Genomic DNA, 6,350 nt, shown 5'->3' with positions numbered 1-6,350 from the left:
CTGTCCCAATGTTCTTGAGAGACACCTCTCTGCAGTAGTCATTTTATGCCCCATAATAGTGCCGATTTCATATTCTGACCCACAGTAGATCCCTACTTAATATTATGCCACATAGTAATGCCATAGTTTATTTTATGAACCATTGTAGTTTCCTAGTTTACATGATGTCACATTGTAGGACTGTCAGTACACATTATGCCACACATTATTCCCAATTCACATTATGACATATAATGTCCCCAATTCATATTATGCCACATTACAGTGACCCACTACAGTTATGCCCATGTACACTGCTCCCCTTGAGGTATGTTGACCATGCGCTATTAGGCAAATCCCAATGATTTGTCAGGCTGGTGTAGGCATAAAGATGTAGATGATATGGACTGCTGAGCAACCACAAACCATAAGCAGAGGTGTAACTAGGGTCTTCATGATGACAAATGGTGCCCCCTCCCCTCCACACACCCACACACACACACACACACACACACACACACACACACACACACACACACACATTAACTTTTGCATAGACGTGGCCACATGCCTGAAGTGGTGTGGCTACATGCCTGAAGGAGCATGGACACTGAAAATTACACACCACTCATTTCTCGTCACTCTAGGAATATTCCTTTCCATTAAATATGCACCTTACCTATATGGTGGAACCTCTGAAGAAATGTTTCCTCCCTGAGAAGACGGCATCTTCAGTTGGTATTCACTATTCATGTAGGTTACCACATCATCTGGAGTAGGAATATTAACAAAGTCATCATCATACAACATCGGTTCAACCAGACCCTGTGTCACTTCTCAGTCTCACCATCTCCCCCCTGCATCTGTCAGCCACACCATCATCTCCTCCCTGCATCGCTCAGCCACACCATCATCTCTCCCATGCATCCTCTCTCCCCTACTTCATTCTATATGTCTCTCTGTGTGTGTCTCTCTCTCCCCTTCATTCTATATGTCTCAGTGTGTTTTTCCCCCTTTCTGTACCTCTATGTGTGTCACCCCCCAAACCACCCTACCCCCTCACCTTCTGGGAGCCGGGAGCAGGGAAACAGGAGCTGGCCGGGACAGCAAGCCAGGCAGTAGGCTGAGAGGCTCTTGGAGCGTGACACTGGCACCGCGGTCATGCTCCCGGAAGTCCTAACAAGGTGGTAGAGGCTGCTGCAGAGATGCTGCAGAGCACCATGGGCCTTACTCAGCGACAGGAGGAAGAGCGGTGCAATGTGGAAGGGGGGCATGCGGTGCGGGTACAATGTCCTTGTCAGTGGTGCTCCCCTCTGATGGGTCTGCCACAGTGCCCATGGCATGTGCCCTACTCACAACGCTGTCAATACACCACTGGATCTAAGGCATGGATTCTAACTCCAATCCTCAGGTTTTCTCAACATGTCATGTTTATAAGATTTCAATAATCATGCAATGGGGAGTTAAACTATTTTGCTGGGTTGGTAATTACTCCACCTGTTTCTATAGACAGAAATCCTGTTGGTAGTATTTGAATATTGGAAGATTGGATCAATATGCATATATCCCAATGTAATACAAGCAATGTAGGTTTTGGTAATACCAGGGCTGGGTTTAGGCCTACATTGGCCTGGGGCTGAAAATCATAAAAAGCCTGTTATAAGAAGTGGAGGATCTGTGACCAGTAGTATGTGGGTGTGGCCAGTACATGTTGGCATGTACATCCCCTACATTATCAATGCCTCTCTAAATAATAGGATTTTGGTACTTACAGATAAATCCCTTTCTCTGATTCCATTAGGGACACTGGAGCATATAGACAATGGAGTATAGACAAGTGTATAATTGGAGCCTTGGCACTTTAACTTTTTTCAGGAAGTGTAGATGGCTCCTCCCTCTCTATATCCCTCCAAGCCCAGTGTATATAAACCAAGCTGAGAGGAGACGGAGAGCAGAGATAACAGTGGAAGGATAGGAATGAAGAAGGACGAACCAACTAAGCAAAAATTCAAAAAACTGAACAACGAGAAAAGCTGCAATGACTAAGATACAGCAGACAACCAACTGCAATGACTAGGGAATATGGCTGTAAGGAATAGCGCTGGGAGGGTGTCCAGTGTCCCCTATGGAGTTAGAGAAAGGGATTTATCAGTAGGTAACAAAATCCTATTTTCTCCTTCAACCACTAGGGGACACTAAAACATACAGACAATGGGGTTGTCCCAAAGTTAACCTTCCGGGTGGAAAGGCACTGAGACATCACAGAACCCTACGAGCAAACTAAACAGTGGTCGGAAGGATTCAGACAGTGGTCATCAAGAAAATATACACTAGACCCTGACCAACAGACAGGTATGTATCCAATAACCCTGAGAACAAAGCAAGTCAAACCTGGGATCTGCATTAAGCAAGAAGGTAACGGAAAAAACCATAGCCAACTGCAGGCCCAAAAATAGACCAATTAAGATACGTGGACCAAAAAGAAACAGAAAAATTGAGAAGTGGAAGCATTCCACTTGGCCACCCACCAGGGTCTCCTGGAATGTCCCGAATGAGCAGAGACAGAACATGGGAAAAACAGACCAGCGTAGAGCCATCCAAAGGGGGACCACTGAGGAGACTACCAGCTTTGGCTGGGGGGGGAATGAGAAAACACAACCAAGGAATCCGATGTGCACATAGAAACAATACGAGAGACACGAGAAGAGGGCTAACCATATCCAGAGATGGTGAAAATGCATACAGTAGTCAGCCGACAAACAGAAAACACAATGGTTGAGAAGAGTGGAAGGAAGGAGCCAATAGTGGCCAACTGCCATAAGCGTGTGAATTGCAGCTCGACCCTTAAAGAAGGGAAACTGACAGGACAGAGCACCAAAGCCCTAACAGCTACCTCTCACAAAAGACCTGTCTATCAGGACCATCGTGGAGATCCACCAAGACTAGGGAGTCCAGAATAAATGAGCATTGTGTACAGGTCCTGGAAGTACTGCAATACCAGGTCAAAGCATGGAGTGGAAAGAGAAAGCTTTTCTCCCTATTCTAAAATTCCCTTTAATAAATAGATCCCAGAGAGGGGGCGTTTCAGATAGTAAAACTGATAAGAACAGATACTACACCCGAGCTTAGCCAAGGAACCAAGAAGTGATGGGCTGGTACTAAGTGTATGAGCAAACCTATTTGAAGACCAGCATATTACTCCCTTCTGGACTGACCAGAGTCAGAGGGAACAGAAAACCACAGGAGAACACTCTGCTGCAGGAAACATGGCCTGCACAAGCATCCTGGAACGAAAACGCTCCAGCTGTTATGGTAACAATCATAGGCTGACTGCAAGTAGATACTGAAGATCCAGGACCAAGCTAAGGAATCAAACATGAGCTTGAAAAAGTACTGCTATGGTTTAAGGCATATGTTGGAAAATCAGAGACAACCGGACACCCAGGAAAATTGGTTGTGTAGGAGAATCTGCAGTATAAAAGACAGAATTTGCTGTCTGTGTACGCTCTCGCACACTCAAAAGAACATGAAGTTTCTCTGACCCAAAACCTGCATTCGCAGAGGTAATGGAAAACCCTGAGCGAGTGACTGTGGCATACAAGAGTGGACCAAGCAAAAAACACCCACTGGAACACTAGCACAAAAAATAGTTCTAGAAGAAAATCCAAACTAGAACAAAAGGCTAGACGTAAAACCCCTCACAGGATATCACAACCCCCGGATAGGAGAAATAAGGAGGTAACAAGGAGGTGAGGGGACTACAACACTCACCCATACACCAGTAAACCCTGTCTTGGACACCTGTCCTACCAGTGAGGCAAGAGTAGAGGAAAGAATCTGGAAGACCAACCTCCAACAATGACTAGTGGCAAAATGACATGCCATGAGTAGCATGTAGAGTCGTAGAAACCACAATCTGTAGATCAAAACCCTGTTACATAGCAGCAAAACAGAGGGAACACAGAAGAGCCCCTTTGTTATTATTTTTGTCTCATCTACCCTTGGTGTGTCATTAATCACTCTAGTGCAGAGTCCTAGTAATCCAATTTCTCTACACCATACCGGAGAATAGAGAAAAACACGGGTACTGACCAACAGATGCCGCTGTTACCATAATCAGCTTCTATGGTGAGGCTAAAGATAATGGTACTAAATTAGCAGCGAACCATAGCTATATGTACACTGTGACGGCCACTAAGTGAGTCACCAGTAAAGATCTGTCCACTTCCCTTCAGGAAAATAAAAGACATTGTGGAAGAGTGATTGCATATGAATGGAGGAAAACCTTACATGCAAACATCCATGGACACCTTGTAGAGGAACTGACCTGTTTTAAACGCATCAGACTGAAGCATCATCAGGCCATAGAGCCTAAAGTCTTGGTGCAGTTGTTCAAGACCCAACACTGTACATCCTGATCACTGTCCTGGAACTACCATAGTAGAAAGGGCATCCTATGTAGACAAAACTGCCAATAGTGTTAGTGCATCATAACAGAGGTGTCAGTGGAGAGATGTATGGTTATAAAATACACAACCTTCTATGCTTCCCAGAATAACAATAGCCCACAGAGCTAACTGAATAATGTCTTCTACGCACATGAGAGGAGAAAAGGAACTCTCAGTCTAAACATAACTGGATCACAGAACAAACCAATGGATACAGCTCTGTAACCAGAATTACCACTAGTGTATATTGATTCTGAAAGTATGTATATAAGACCAATGCAGTGTACAGCCAATGTTAAGGACCTGTGTACCACTTCCCTATGAAAGTGCGTATGTGAAGCTATGATATTCACTTGAATGGTCCCATACCCAATATAATTACTAAAACTGGAATGAACGTAGGAAGATTGGGGGTAATTCCAAGTTGATTGCAGCAGGAATTTTGTTAGCAGTTGGGCAAAACCATGTGCACTGCAGGGGAGGCAGATATAACATGTTCAGAAAGAGTTAGATTTGGGTGGGTTATTTTATTTCTGTGCAGGGTAAATACTGGCTGCTTTATTTTTACACTGCAAATTAGATTGCAGATTGAACACACCACACCCAAATCTAACTCTCTCTGCACATGTTAAATCTGCCTCCCCTGCAGTGCACATGGTTTTGCCCAACTGCTAACAAAATTCCTGCTGCGATCAACTTGGAATTACCCCCATAGTGACCCTCCTCTAAGGAGAGACAGAGTAAGAGAAGTGTCATAAGCAGTGTATTACAGAATGGTAATCATACCTGATAGGCCAAACCTATGGCAATTTAGGGTAAAACAAAAAACCTCTTGAATTATCTACCAATTATTAACATACACCTACCCCTAGGAAGTGTGAATGTTATAGTATGACACACCCTATCTGTGATGAAGTAATAATACACCTCAGATAATATCCTTGATAGGTGCTTCAGTGTCCCTGAAGATTATCTACTAAGACGTTGAGGATCCCAGATATAGTTGACGGCCGGATCCGGTGTCCGTACTGTAGAATGTCACAATAATAAGCAGGGAGAGATATTGGCAATGTCTGTCATCTCGAGGCAGTTTTAGTATAACTATAGTGCAGTGGTCCCCAAACCTTTTTGAATCATGGGGCCCTAGAGTAACATAATTTTTTTTATAGCACCCCTAGGTCAAATGTTTCTTACTAAGAAATTTAGAAAGAAATATTAAATTAATTTCAATTGTACTTACATTAGGTGCCATTGTGTGGTGAAGGATATGATTTGCTTCTGTTTTTTCACATATTTTTATGATTGGCAGTCACCAGCACTTGTTTTGCCTTTTACATTGACCATATATAATTTGAAGTGGTCCTGGATCCCCAGTCCAAGGCACCTCTGCCAGTGCCCTGAGGCACCCCAGTTTGAGAACCACCGCTATAGTGAATATTCACAGTGCATACACTAATAGGAGTAGTAGAAGAGACTATGAGATGGGTAGAATACCCTTTTGCTGATAGTGTCTATAACTCCAAAAGGAATAGAACAATAACAGTTATAGAAGTTATAAGGATATAGTATACTAGATGTCATAGATGCCGTACTGTAGTAGGCAAAGGCAAACACGGGCATGAGAGGGTGGATACACCAACATGGCCCGACAGACACACATACCATGCCTAATAATGGAGTGCGATACCAAGATATCAGACATAAGGATGGACTAGAAGTCCATATAGTCTAGTAAACATAGAGAGATATTCTCTAAGCATAAACCTGCGACAGTATGTGCCACTCCAGTACCCTGAATCGTACAGGCCTTTGGCCCGGACTACTATGATAGGGAAACTATATAGGCAAACAAACCAGAGCAGGCCCTAACCAATATGATGACCTAGGCAAAATTTTGTCTGGTGCCTCCTAGCACCTCCGCTA

The 6,350-nt window shown here is 43.8% G+C and overlaps 1 non-coding gene across 1 annotated transcript; it reads right to left on the bottom strand.

Annotated features, from left to right (window-relative positions):
* Positions 1-2,943: 2,943 nt before the first annotated feature.
* Positions 2,944-3,128, bottom strand: LOC134959267 (U2 spliceosomal RNA). The gene has a single exon (XR_010187329.1). It is a non-coding gene; the product is annotated as a U2 spliceosomal RNA (small nuclear RNA).
* Positions 3,129-6,350: the final 3,222 nt, after the last annotated feature.

This window comes from Pseudophryne corroboree, chromosome 9 (assembly GCF_028390025.1).
Source record: "Pseudophryne corroboree isolate aPseCor3 chromosome 9, aPseCor3.hap2, whole genome shotgun sequence".
NCBI classification, from domain to species: Eukaryota; Metazoa; Chordata; class Amphibia; order Anura; family Myobatrachidae; genus Pseudophryne; species Pseudophryne corroboree.
This window is presented reverse-complemented; position numbering and strand designations above follow the sequence as displayed.